At 49.2% G+C, this 12,912-nt stretch overlaps 1 protein-coding gene across 17 annotated transcripts in view; it reads left to right on the top strand.

The window, feature by feature from the left end:
• The window catches only part of LOC121074997 (LIM domain containing preferred translocation partner in lipoma), a 336,312-nt gene that overhangs the window by 25,134 nt on the left and 298,266 nt on the right, over positions 1–12,912 (top strand). The window contains exons 1-2 of one of the 17 annotated variants that reach the window (XM_040567734.1): positions 464–1,190; positions 1,853–1,956. The exons of 14 other annotated variants lie outside the window; for them this stretch is intronic. The gene's annotated coding sequence lies outside the window, so the exon portion shown is untranslated. Of the gene's footprint in view, positions 1–463; positions 1,191–1,846; positions 1,957–12,912 lie in introns of those variants that run through there. 2 more of the 17 variants (XM_040567720.1, XM_040567728.1) reach the window with 2 other exon arrangements.

Genomic DNA, 12,912 nt, shown 5'->3' with positions numbered 1-12,912 from the left:
GCATTTTGGGAAGATGTTGCTCTGGTGTAGCACTTAGTGCCACTGGAGCTGTTGGCTGTTTAAAGCTGTCTTTATAGCTAACATGTAATGGGTATGTGCTGGTGCTGCCTTGTTAGGTTTATTTTTTGTAGCAGTAGTGATGGGTCACAAAGTTAAATGTTCTTAATCTGAAAGACACAAAGCTTTGTTTTCTTCAGAAGCAAAGGTTTAGATGTTTTCTGTCACCCGTGATATCAGGGACTGAACTCAGGCTGTCATGGGCCCCTGATCCCTGCCTGGCTACCGGAGGTAATTGTGCAGCCTCTGTCACTGCAGCGGTTTGGCTTCTCCTGAAGCCTGTGCTTCGGTATCAGTGAGAGCCAGATGTACTCTAATGTCACTTTTTTTTTTTTTTTTTTTTACTGCTTATTTTGGCCATACATGGGCAGAGTCAGCTCTGGAATTCCTTCCCTATAAATTCAATAGCATCTTGTGGGTGGTGCTGGGGAATCACTCTGGCAGTGCTGCCTGGGCAGCCTGTTCCCCTTGAAAACGTCCTGATTTGCACATTCCTCAGATGCTGCGTGCTCAGCGTGGCCGATGGCTGCAGCCACCAGCAGGCTGCCGGGGCAGAGGGGCTGGGAGGGTTTCAGCCTGCATATTCGCCTCCCGGTCATCTGCAGGGCGGCTGTCGTGGCAGGGGGGAGATGCGGGTGGCTGGGAGAGGTCCCTGCTGCCCTGTGGGAGAGGTGCTGTGGGTAAATCACCCCTCTTTGTAGCCAGGTTTTGCTCTGTAAGCGTACCCGTGCTGCCTCCCGGGCTTGCTGCACGGGCTGGACGTTGAACTTTGAGTGGGGACACTCGGTGCTCCCCTCTAGCCATCTGCCACAGCATCCCCGTGTCACACGCCCCTGCAGGGAACCTGCCCAGGTGGCAGTGAGCCTTTTCTCATCGTGCTGCTTGCCCAGGGAGCCTGGAGGGCTTGTTTGTTGGAGCAGGGAGCCTTTTGGTTACAGGCTGGAGGAACGGCGTTGGGATCGAGGGATGCTGCTGTCCTGGGGCTCCTTTTCCCTGCGGGGAGCTCTCTGCTTGTGCAGGGTGTGTTCCTCTCTGCAGAGCTGTTTGTCCTCTGATGAAGCAGAATCACATGCACGCTTCTCGCAAGGAGCTGACTGGATGAGTCAGGTTCAGGGAGCTTTTCCCTGCCCCAGGTGAGCAGCTGGAGCGGAGCGGGAGCCTGAGGCCATGCGCAGTCCTGCTTGTGCCCTGTGCCCTGCTTGCCAGGTGGCTCTGACTGCTGGGTCTCACCTTATCTGGTGCTGAGTTAGTGTCACTATACGCACAGCCCGATTTCACTTATTTGCCTTCAAATAGTACTCAAAAAAACAGCTTTGGGAGGTCTCCTGCCGGTGAGTCGAGGGACGAGAGGGAGCTTTGCAGCAGCAATTGTGGATGCGGGGCGATGGCTCCTGGAGCTGCCTTGTTGCATCTCCCCGGGCATCCCCGGGAGGGGACGGAAATGCCCGGTGTCTCGCAGTGAGCCGAGAGCTGCCCAAGCATGGGTCAGGACCGTGCCGGCGCCGCGTGGCCCCGAGTTGAGGCTGCGCGTGGGTCGGCCACGGTGATGTGCTCGGTGCCTGGAATTCAGGCTGGAGAGGGGCAAGTCATCCCCGTGCCAAAGGCAGGGAGAGAAGGGTGATTTTTTTTGACATCCTCTGGAGTTTTGATCTCCATATTTGGAAATGTTTACCCATTGCTCTGATCTATTGCAAGGGAGGGGGAGGTGACTCAGGGTCTGGTGGAAGCAGGATTTGAATTCCTGTAGTAAGGTTTTTTTTGTTTTTTTTTTTTTTTGTCCTTCTTGTTTTGGAAGCTTCTTGTGGTCAGTTTTCAGTTCTCTTTTGCTCCTGGACCTTGTTCCAAATTTGATCTGCTCGAAAGGGAAGCGTATTAGCGAAGGAGCTTGCCTGGATGCTGGTAAGTGCATCATTGCTGCTTTAGCAAGCAACTTGGGATTTTCTGTTTTGTTTAGTCAGATGGATTGCATCAAAGTGTGTGCGTGGCTGCTGGTGGAGGCAGGCATGTGGATCGCCAGTCAACAGAAAAGGACCCGATGAAACTTTCTCGAGCTCGGAAATTTAGCTTAATAGATTGGTCTCAAAGGCAAAATGTTTCTTCAGGCCTAGGTACAAAGATAATTTAAGCCAGCTCCCATTCAGTCAGGCTCTTCCTTGTAGTTTCTGGCTGATGCACCAAGGCAGCAAAGCACTGCAGGGTTAAATGGGTATGGTTATATGCATGTGGTCAGCAAGTAAAGTATAGCTTAAGAAAGATTTCTGTCTCCTAAGCAAGTGTGTGTGTTAAAAAGGCTGTGTAACACACGGATATATTTATCTCCAACGTTAATATTTAACCGTTTTGTTAGGGAACTGCAGAAGTTTAACAGCTTTAACTGTATGAAGGTTCAGTGTGTGGTTTTTCCTGTTATTCTTTATTTTTCCTTAGCGTGATGGTTTTTTATCTGTCTGATACTGCAGCTGGCTGCCTCTCTTTTTCTCCCCTTTTCCTTTCTCCTTCCTGAAAGGAAACTGCAGTTCATCGAGAAAGTCAGGGGAGCGGGGGGGAACCTGAAACATGTTTTGCTTCCTGTTTTATTCATGGCAACTAAAGCCATGCCCAGGAATCTGGACTGGAGATCCACTATCCCGCATTCCTCTTGTCATTTGGAGCATGTAACACGTATAGAGTGCTTTTAGTGCTGGCTCTGGGGGTTGCGTAGCAGCGAGTCCTGCGCCTCAGATAGAAAGCACTGCACTTTGTCCTTTTACTTGGGAAGGGATGTTGGTGAAAAACGGTGTACGGCTCGTACCACTGGTTAGTGATGCGTGCATCTGCTTTGCTAAATGGTATTTTTAGGCTGATTCAAACTTGTTATCGTACTCTCCTTGTTTTAAACTTAGGATGTAACTTTCTAGGAGAGGTCTTGCTTGATTTTCTTTTGCCCTTTTAAATGGGGATTAATATTCAATGTGAGGTTTGGTTTTCTTAGAGATACGGATTTGCATCAGGCCTTTTAGGTGCAAAACTGACGTGGTTATTCGGGGGAAGACAAAAATGCTTGACATAGTTTGCGCAAGGATAGGATGTGAGCAGAAAAGCGTTGTACCCCAGCAGGCAGCGAAGGGACTGCAGCGGTGTGTTCCTGCAGGCAGGTCGGGTTTCGAGTTCGCAGATTTCAGTTGCATTTTAATCCACGTTGTTTCAACAAGCTACTTGGATTAAGTGCCGCTTTGGGGCTCAGGGCCCTGCTGTGCTGGGAAAGAACCGCTGTCCCGAGGAGTTCACAGCCTGAGCAGACAGCGTAGGTGACGGCTTGGAAAACGGGGTGCGGGGAGGCGCATGGAGCTGCTGCAGCATGCGAAGCCTCAGCACAGTGACTTGCTCGAGGAGCCACCTGCCTTTGTCGTGTGCGGTGGTGCAGAGCCGTGGAGGGCGGTGAGTCCGGGTCTGTGTTGCTCCTCGTGCTCTGCGCTTTGCCTCTGCGTGTGCACGCGCGGCCCCGGGCCGTGCCGCCTCCTGCACCGTGCCTCGAGCAGCCCCTGCTTCAATGGTGCTTAGATGTGGCGCCTCCAGGCTTCGCCAGCCGCTTGTAGCCCAGCTTGGTCTTTGGGGACAGGGCTGGAAATGACGATGTTCTGTTCCCCTCGCAGTCTCCTCCCTTCCATGCTTGCTGGAAGACCAGGACCAGCGGTGCCGAGGCCCAACTGGGTCCCCAGGCCTGGAGGCAGCGCCAGAGCGGAGGCGTTTCCTCCGGAGGCCTCGGGCAGACATCGGGCACGCCTGGGGAAGCACTCTGGGGCTGATAAACCTCCATGTGCCGATCCTTCTCCCTGACACGTCTCCGCTGGATGGACCTGAAGGCTGAGCCCCCCCAGGCAGAGCCCCTGCCTGGAGGAAGCCCAAGGCTGGGGCCGCAAACTGCCAGGGCTCTTCTCTGGTGTGTCTCCAGAGCCTGGACAGATCCGGTGATCGCTGATGCTAACCAGGATCTGCAGCGGATGCCACACAAAGGATTTTCTTCTGTTCCAGGAATGGAGCCATTAAGGGCTGACCCGTAAACTAATACACGGCTGAAGATTTTTCTCCTGCAGCCTGGCACTCTGTAAACACTTGAGCCTGAGAAGCCTTCAGTGGCTTCCATGGACCTTGAGCATGTTCAGAGAGCTCCATGCCTGTTTCTTAAGCCTCTCGGTCACTTTTAATGATGCATTAGATGCAGAAGATTCGCTTTAGCTCCCATGTAAGGAGGATTGGTTCCCAGCCCATCCTTCATCCCGGCCGTTGCACCAAATGGTCACGGCATAGCTCGCTGGGCTGGCACCGTGCGGGACGTGGCAGGGTGGTGACACTGTCACTGTGTGACCTGGGGGCTGTAAGGGGGCTTGGCAGGCACTAAGTGTGCGTGCCCCAGAAGCTGCCCCAGATAGCATGGGGGCAACGTGTGGGCATGGAAGGGAGGAAGGAGAGGCAAGATCACAAGCCTGGATGGCTCTTTGTGTCTGATGCTTTGCATTTCTGTAGGCAGAGGTTTCAGAGCTCTGAAACACTACATCATGTCTGCGGGCTGGGGAAAGCTGCGTTATCCTGGTGGGTGCGGGTGCAGAAACTGAGGCACCGTGTGGCAAATTTGGGAAAAGTGCAAATCTCCTGACTCCGTGTGACTGTTCATGTTCAGCTCCTGCAGACAGGCAGGTGTTTTACAACCTCATGCTGAATAGTGCTATTAAACACACTTACTCTAATAAAGTCATACTTTTCTGAGCGTGAAATATTTCTGCTTCAGTTGCTCAAAGGTAAACCAAGTCATACCGAGTATTTCATAAAGTTGATCTATGTTGCTAGTGTGTGACAGGATCCCAACATGTATCGTTGCTTCTGGAGTTTCCAGATGGCACTTCACCTAATTGTGCCACTGCTACGTCTTAGTATCTGAGCAGAGTGCAGTCTTTTAAGAAATGTCTGTGCTTATTAGCTTTGTAATGCACATTCTTGTGTAACAGCTGTTGCAAGCAGCAGGAGGTCTTACTCTCAGCCTAATTCTTCAGTCAACTCTGAGGGAAATTTGCTCCTGTGAACTAGGTATTTGCATTTGGGGTAAGATCTCTCAGATGAGAAGAACTTGTTTGCCTCTAGTGAGCATGTCAGTTCAAGGACTCGCATGCCCAGGAGGAATAAACAAGTTGCTCTTGCTCCTTTAGCAGCATCAGTTAACAGTGTGGAAGTCTTCCCAGTTGCTTTTTGCTTGATATGGGGGTGACTGCATTTTAAAGAAACATCAGGTTTCGGGAGCCTAGCTGCCTGCATTGAGGAGGAAAGGAGTTCTTGTGCTGTGCTGTCTCACACCCCTACTGTGAAAATATTGCACGGAGGAGTCCCAGAGAAGCTGTCCGTTTTGGCAGCCACTTCCCTCCTACATGCTTGTTCTTCAGGTAAATCCCTCGTCAGCTCTGTCAGCTGTTCCCCCTTTCTCCCTGAAAAGTCATTATCATCTCTTGAAATTAAGGAAAAGACAGGAGGAGGGAATAAATGGATGTTAAGAAGTAGAAAACAATCAATTAAATAGTACATAGCATGTAATTTTCCTTGGAAACTTACCATGAAATTGAGGAGCACTTTAACAACTAGTAATTTAAATTGCATTTGAGCGCTGCTAATGGGTTGTTTGCATGGGAATTTCGGTCATTTCGCAGCAGGCCCCTGTCTTTAGTACCCCTTCATTCACTTTTAGGAAAAAAAAAAAAAGATCCTGCAGACAACTGGTCCAACTGTTGCTGGTAAAAGGTGATACCACTGAAATTTTGCAAGCTCTTGTTAGGTTCAGAGCTGTTTACTTCGTTAGCATCAGCTCTTCCAGTGTTAAATTGATGGGAATCCTGGGAATCCAGCACTTTTGATCTAAAGAAGCTTGTCAGGCTTGCTATTTCTAACAGGCAGGAAAATAACATTATTCCTATTGCGCTCACAACCGTGTTGGAGGCAGAATGGCTGCAGGGGCTCCTCTGGGCTCATGGGGCGTTTGCAGCCATGCTTGGGGAGGTCCCTGCTCCTCGGGGTCCTCCCCAGCGTAGTCCCAGTGCCAGGGCAGGGGAAGTGCCTTTGCTGCAGCCAGGGCTGACCCGGGAACACCGCCCGTGTCTGTCTTTATCACCCAGAACAAATCATAACAGCCTTTTGGGATCCGAAAAGGAACAACAGAGAGGTGCTGATCAGCTGTAGCTGTGGGGTATTTTCACTGAACCTCTTAGGCTTGTTTTTCCAATGTTTAATGCTCTCCTTCACTACTGTTTTGCTTATAAAATGCCAGTGATTTTCAGCAAAATGCAATTAGCCATGTGCTGTTTTGCCACTGGTTTCGGTGGGAGCAGACTCTATGGGAAGGCAAAGGCAAGTTGCTTGTCGCCTGTTGCTGAATGAACATCCCGTTTTCAGAGCAGGGTTTTTGCAAATCCGTGGGCACAGCTAGCATATGGAAGGGGGTTCCATTGTAAAAACAAATCTGGCCTTCTGTTTCTGGATGTGTAGGTTGTTTCTTAGAAGATGGAACCTTTAAAATCTGTCCCTGCAAACATGGCTGTTAAATTCTTCTATTTCTGGTGAAGCGAGGCAGCTGTCTGCACTGAGATAAGCTATAAAAGAAGCAATATTTTCCAAAAATGGCCTTTTTAGCTATACCTGCCAGACAGCTTGGCCAGCAGGAGTTCACAAGGAGTGTAGCCACTGCTGCCCTTTTATGCACAGGGCCCTGAGCCACGTCAAAACTCCTGGGCAAGTCTCCAGGGGCAGCGTTAACCACCAGCTCTTCAATCTCTATCTTGTGAAAGGCTGCCACACGGACAAGAGCCTTCGGAGCAGAGGGAGGGCTGCTTGTCGATTTGATTGTTCCTACAAGATGCTCTGCTGTTTTCTAGGTGATTGCTTCGTCTTCAGCAGTGCTCCTGTTTTTAATTTTACTCGTACCTTTCTCGTTGCCGACTCGCCTGCAGTGGCTGTCTCCTTTAATCGCAGGGGGATTTTGATGCTCCCCGTCCAAGTTATTTACTTGAACGTGTTCCCCTTTGCTGCCTATTCTGAGGGTAGCTAGTGAGTTCAAACAAAACCAGTAACAGAAATTGTAATTTTTCATAAGGGTCTGGGTGAGGTTTCTAAAAGGATAATAGTGTTATCCTTTACACATCCTGACACAGATGCTATCCACGGTTCTTCGTTGATTGTCAGCTAACCATCTGCAGAGATACGATTGCAAGAAAGCTGTATCAGATAATCTCATAGAGGCTGTTCAAGCTGTAGGGACAGAGGGGGACGTGGCTCTTGAGCACGCTCAGAGTGGGTGAGTGAGAAATTCTTAAACCCGGGAGGGTATCAAGATCGACATTTCGAGGCTGTGGCGGCGATGACCTCGTGTGGGCGAGGGGCTGGTGTGCGGTGGGAGGCAGGGGCGAAGTCCGCGTGGTGGAGGAGGGCAGAAGGGCCAGAGGGCAGCGACTTGGGGCATTAGGAAACCCCAGACAGCTCACGTTCTCCTGAGATAAGGACCAGCTGATAGCATCAACTCTGTGAACTGTCTAGCCAGTACTCTTGCCCTCTTTTTTTTTTTTTTAAATTTATTTATTGAATGAGCATCTTACCATGCTGATTCTTGAGAAGTGCTACGCCCACAATACAAATCCCCCGTCACGCATGGGCAGTGTTGCCAAACAGCCAGCTGCTGCAGGGCATCAGCTCAGCGCTGACGCGGAGCAGGGTTTTGCCTCCACTGTCTTTTTCATGGACCACGGGCCTCTTAGTCACCAATTTGTGCCTTGTGTGTTTTGCGTAATCCTCTCTTCATAACTTTCTTTTCCTTGTCCCACTTTTCCATTTCAGCAGTCCATTTATCCCCTCCCCAGCCCTCTCCCAAAAGCAGAAACTCTTGACTGGTAAAAGTCAATGCAGGTGTGCTAGGTACTCCTCCAGCAAATATCTGTGTGTCTGCTGGTCCAGCAACCGACTGACAGCTGAATAGAAATGGGACACGTGAGGTGGAATAATCCTGGTAAGGTGTTTGTGACCGTGCTCTCCCCTTGCTAGCGTCTGCGGTGCTCCCCCAAGCCTCTGTGTGGCTCGTGGTGTGAGCTCATGGGTGAGCAGTGCTGCTGAAGGCCCTTTGTTTGCCCTCCTCCCTTTCTCAACTGTTTTTGAAGAATGCTGATAGATTTAAGTAATAGCCTTGTAGCTGAGAGATAAGGAAGAAAAAGTCTTAAGGGTAGATTAGTTTGCTGTAGAGGGAAGGCAAACACCGAGGGAGCTTGGTGGAGGGAGCTGACACTGAGCTACCCTGGAATGCCGAGATCGCGTGTTTATCATTTACCCGCTCCGTAAATGTGTGTCGTGTTTTACAAGTGGGGAAGAAGACAGTCCTTGTCCGAAAGAGTGCAATCCAAGACGGACAAATATGCACTCGAGGGCCTGGTTAGGGAGGGCATGGGTGATTGCTGGAGGTAGAAATCCAGGTAAAGTGGATTCCTAGAAGAAAAGGGCTTCTCAGGTGGGAGTCGTGGGTGGTGAGAAGGGTGTTTAAGGTGCCAGAGGAGTGGATAGACAGAGGAGGGTAAACTGCTACGGAAGGAGATGAAAAGACCTGAAAGGAAAGAAGGTTGAAGTGGGAGGGTAGAAAATAAGAAAAGTAGTAGGAGGAAAAAAGAGCAACAAGGCCGCTGTGGGAGGGGATATTGTGGGATGCTGTAGATGAGAGTTGAGATGACCTTAACATCTCTTTTTTTTGTGTGTTAGAAGCTATGCTGTAACTCAGCTACTGGGATTAGTCATCTCCCAGTGCATGAAGCACCAGTTTCTTCTCTGAATGGAGAGTGGTGGTCCTGTCTGAATGCCAGGGCTGGGAGATCTCTTGGCTGGGCTCGAATGCCTCGTACATCTGGTGGGGTGCTGAGCACTTACATGCCATGCCATCCTGCGCATGCGCCATTGCAAAAGGCTTAGGCATGTGCATAAGTAAATTGCCACCTTCTGCTTAATGCCATCAAAGGTAGCTCTCCAAAGACTTAGAAACCAAGTCAGAGATTACATATATATATATATATATATATATTTAATATGGGTATATGTATCATGAGTAGGTTTTCAAGTGAGGCTGCACTTCAGTGACATCTGAGAGGATGTGGGTGGGATTGATGTTTTTGTTGTGTCTTACCCACTCCCCAGTAAAAGAGCAGTAACCTTTGTGCACTGACTTCCACAGAACTGAGATGGCAAAAACTCACTGGTCAGCTGGTTCCTGGGTGTCCTGCTTCCAGTTCTCGAAAAAGAGCTTGGGACTTCCACAGGTTCTGTCTGGGTTTTGTTCCAGTCCCAAGGATTGAAGGAGTCAGGGAAGAATTTACTGTCACCAGTCTTACTTCCCTTTCTCTGATTTCTTCTCTGCTTTCGAAAATAATTGCCCTTCATTTTTGGCATTTACGCTGTAGCCAGTGTCCATGGACTGGAAAGCCCCTTGAGTTCTCCTGAAGCAGCAATAATAACTTCAACTTTCCTCCCAGATCTAGTCCTCCTCCTGCTTGCATACTTTGTGTGTGCGTATGAGAAATATCTGATCTACATTTGTTTTGTGTGTGTGTGTGTGTGTGTTTTGGGGGGGTCTCGTTCCTCTGCTGATGCTTTCCAGATCTTCCTTCTGGTTTCTTATTTCTTCTCCAACTTCTTCGTAGCCAATAAAAGCTGTAGCCAATAAAAGGGCATCTCCTCTGGAGCTCCGTGTACTGTCATGGTATGTTGCTCCAGCATGAGAAAAACTTGAGTTTAAAACATCTGAAATTGCCCATTAGCTGGGCTCGTTTCTTGTAGTCCATAATTTGGGGGTGGGGAAGAGGAGGCGAGTCATTCTAAAAATGACTCATCCCACAATAGATCGATGCAAAATGTTCCATTACATTTTCATTGTCAAAACTGACTCCCCTCTCCCACCCTTCCCTCTCTGTGAGGTGCAGCAGAGGCTGCTTCACCACGTGTAGTGGTGGTGGATGGGTGCACGTTGGCTGATGTATGGCCAGCCATGCAGCCAAAAGGCGTCTGGGTTTTAGATCAGGGCTTGCTGAAGGGGCATTGGTGTCCTTGCGTCATGGTTTGCTCCTCTTCTATGGACGGCGATGGTGTAAGGGCAAAAGTGGTGAATTTTTGTACATTGAACCATTTGGGTCAATGCCTGCTGTTTGTTTTGGGGGGGTGTTGTTTGACCTCATGGAGTGTGTGTATGTATGGCTGCACATGGGTAAGTACATGTGCTTAAGTAAATACAGCAGTTGAGAAGGGCAAGTGCAGCAGCCTGGCACTTCTCAGGGCTTCAGACAAGATACCAGATGTCATGGTTTCCTCAAATCCCAAAGGGACAAGGTGCAGAACGGACCTGTCCCTGCCTGTCCCCACGCTGAAGGGCTTTTCTTCCATTCAGCCTGCGTGCGGGCTGCTGTCCGTGAGCCTTACTGCTGAAAGCCCATGAAGTTGTCGTAGTAAAGCCTTTGGGGAGCAGGCTAAGTGGTGGAGACAGAACAGACGGTGACAAAATCTTTGTGGGTATGACCCGTACATGACAAATTCACAGGGTCTTGCTGGTGATACGGGTGTCGAACCACCAGCCTGCTGTGGACGTGATGCTGTTCATGTTTATGTACAGTTAGTTTGCTGTTTTTAAAGCTACCATCACCCTAACGGTTAGATATAGCAGTGGCTGGGGGCTTTCTTCTTATGCTGGAACATGAAAAGGCATGCTTTTGCCTTCTTTCTTTTATCTTTTTTTTAAACACCAAGTGTCTTTGTGTTTCCTTCAGCAGTGGTCTCTTCACCCTGTATCATTGTCCACCTGCTCAATGGAGGCTTATATTATTTTGATGCTGCAAGGTTTTTTTTTTTTTTTTTTTCCCAAGTAGAGCATCCGTAAGGAATGGTCTGCAGGACTTGCTTTGCTGAGGCTACGCTATACCAGAGCGTGGTGATGCAGGGCCAGGTCCATAGCAGGTGTAATAGCAGCGAGGTACCTTACAGTCTGGTCTGTCAAGGCTGTTTTTCACTGCATGTAAAGGAGCTGTGTTGAACGCTTTGCAGTTTATAAGACTTTGAAAGCTTGACATGGACATGATGTTCCTCCTGAGATGTTGCTGCTGTATCTCTTGGAGCAGTTCTTTTGTTGCTTCCGACGGCTGAAATTAATGTGGAGCAAACTCCAAAATGTTTGAACAAGCTGAGCTTTCCTTGTAATATCTCTTTTCCCCGGACAAACATGCGAGGAGGTGTTCAGCCCTCCCCCCATTTCCTTCCTCCCCAAGCCTCGAGACTGTCCCACTGTTGTGGGTTGCTTGTCTCCTGCACGAGTGTATTTCATTGTCCCTCGAGAATGCCCAAGTCGGTGCTTATTTGTCTCCAAATCATTGTCCTTGCAGTCTTGAACAAAACCCACGTTAAGCAGGTGGAGCTGATAAAATCACTTCCAACGCAGCTGATGGCAACTGGGTCAGATCCTTTCTCACTGTTTCCTGACAGAGGAGAAAATAAAGCACTCACGAAAGCAAAACACACAAGTTTTCCCCTGTCTCCCTTCCCCAGCCCCCCGTCACGGTTTCTTCAACAACAAAACAGAAGCCTCAGCCAGTCAGCAGCACGGGAGAGTCTGAATTTCTCAGAGTCAACATTTCCACGTCTGACAAAATTTAAAAAAGAATAATAACAATAATAAAAAAAAAAGTGCAGAGGCTGCATGTGGTCTGGCATGCAGCCAGGCAAGGAGAGCTCTTTGGGGTTATTATTAGGCAGATAACTGTATCAAGAACTTGAACAGCAGCCCCACTGTGAAGGCTGTGGCTCTGTTGAAATGCTGATGCATGTTTGATGCTTATGAGAAAATATATCGCAGTGTCTCAAGCCACTTTTTTCTCCTTTTCCCCCTGCAATAACTTTGGTGCTGGTGGAGTTCCTGAGAAGCGATTACAGGTGCTCCGTGGGGAGCTATTGCTAGTTTTGATTACACCTTGCTTGTACCTCTCGTAGGAACCATACCTAGAACTTGTGCACGTTGGAGGGAGGTGTGCCCAAAGGGAACTGGACTACCTTGAGGATCTTCTAATCCCTTCTCAGGGCTTATCTCAGCAAGGTGAGGGAAGTCTGGGGGCCCCTGGGTTCTGGTTTGGAAGGTGTGTGTGGAGAGGTACTCAGGGCATGGGGAAACCATCACTGGGACTTCAGTGCCCTACAGCAGAGGGTCAACACGAGGAGGTGCAAGAAGAGCCTGACAGATCCGTTAGGAAGGACAGCCTTTTGGTGATCCTTAAGAACCGAGACACAGCACTTACAGCACTCGAGGAGCAAGAGCTGACGGAGAGGGATGCACAAGGCAAGGTGACACGGGTAGAGCTTGCAGCCCGGGAAGTTTCTTGTCAAGTGCTTGGAGACCGGCAGAAGAATGTCTGTTTGTAATGCTGCGAGATACCACGTATCTGTCTGTGTTCCCAGCTATATACGGTATGTGCAAGGCTATATATAAATGCTTTGGTGGCTGGTATTTTGGCTGATACACTCACAGTTTTGTGCCACATTGAGAGATTTAAAAATATCTCCCTGTTCCAGGAACATCTATACCATGACAGATGTCATCCGGCGTGGGGAGTGGCTTCTGAAAAGAGAGCACAGCGTTATTACTACGAGCCTCAGTACTCTATTAGATTATTTATTGCTTCGCTGCAGCCATGAGACATGTGAGGTGCATTACTTCTGCCTGTCAGTTTTTTCACACATCCAGTCAGGCAGCATCTGTCACTCCTCCTTGCAAGTCTCTAGCTTTCATTCTCAATGAACTTTCTTCCCGGCTGGAAGGGAGGCAAAATAAATGTTTCA

The sequence above is a fragment of the Cygnus olor genome, chromosome 9 (genome assembly GCF_009769625.2).
Source record: "Cygnus olor isolate bCygOlo1 chromosome 9, bCygOlo1.pri.v2, whole genome shotgun sequence".
Lineage (NCBI taxonomy): Eukaryota > Metazoa > Chordata > Aves > Anseriformes > Anatidae > Cygnus > Cygnus olor.
Note: the sequence above shows the minus strand (reverse complement) of the source record. Positions and strands in the feature narration are given on the sequence as shown.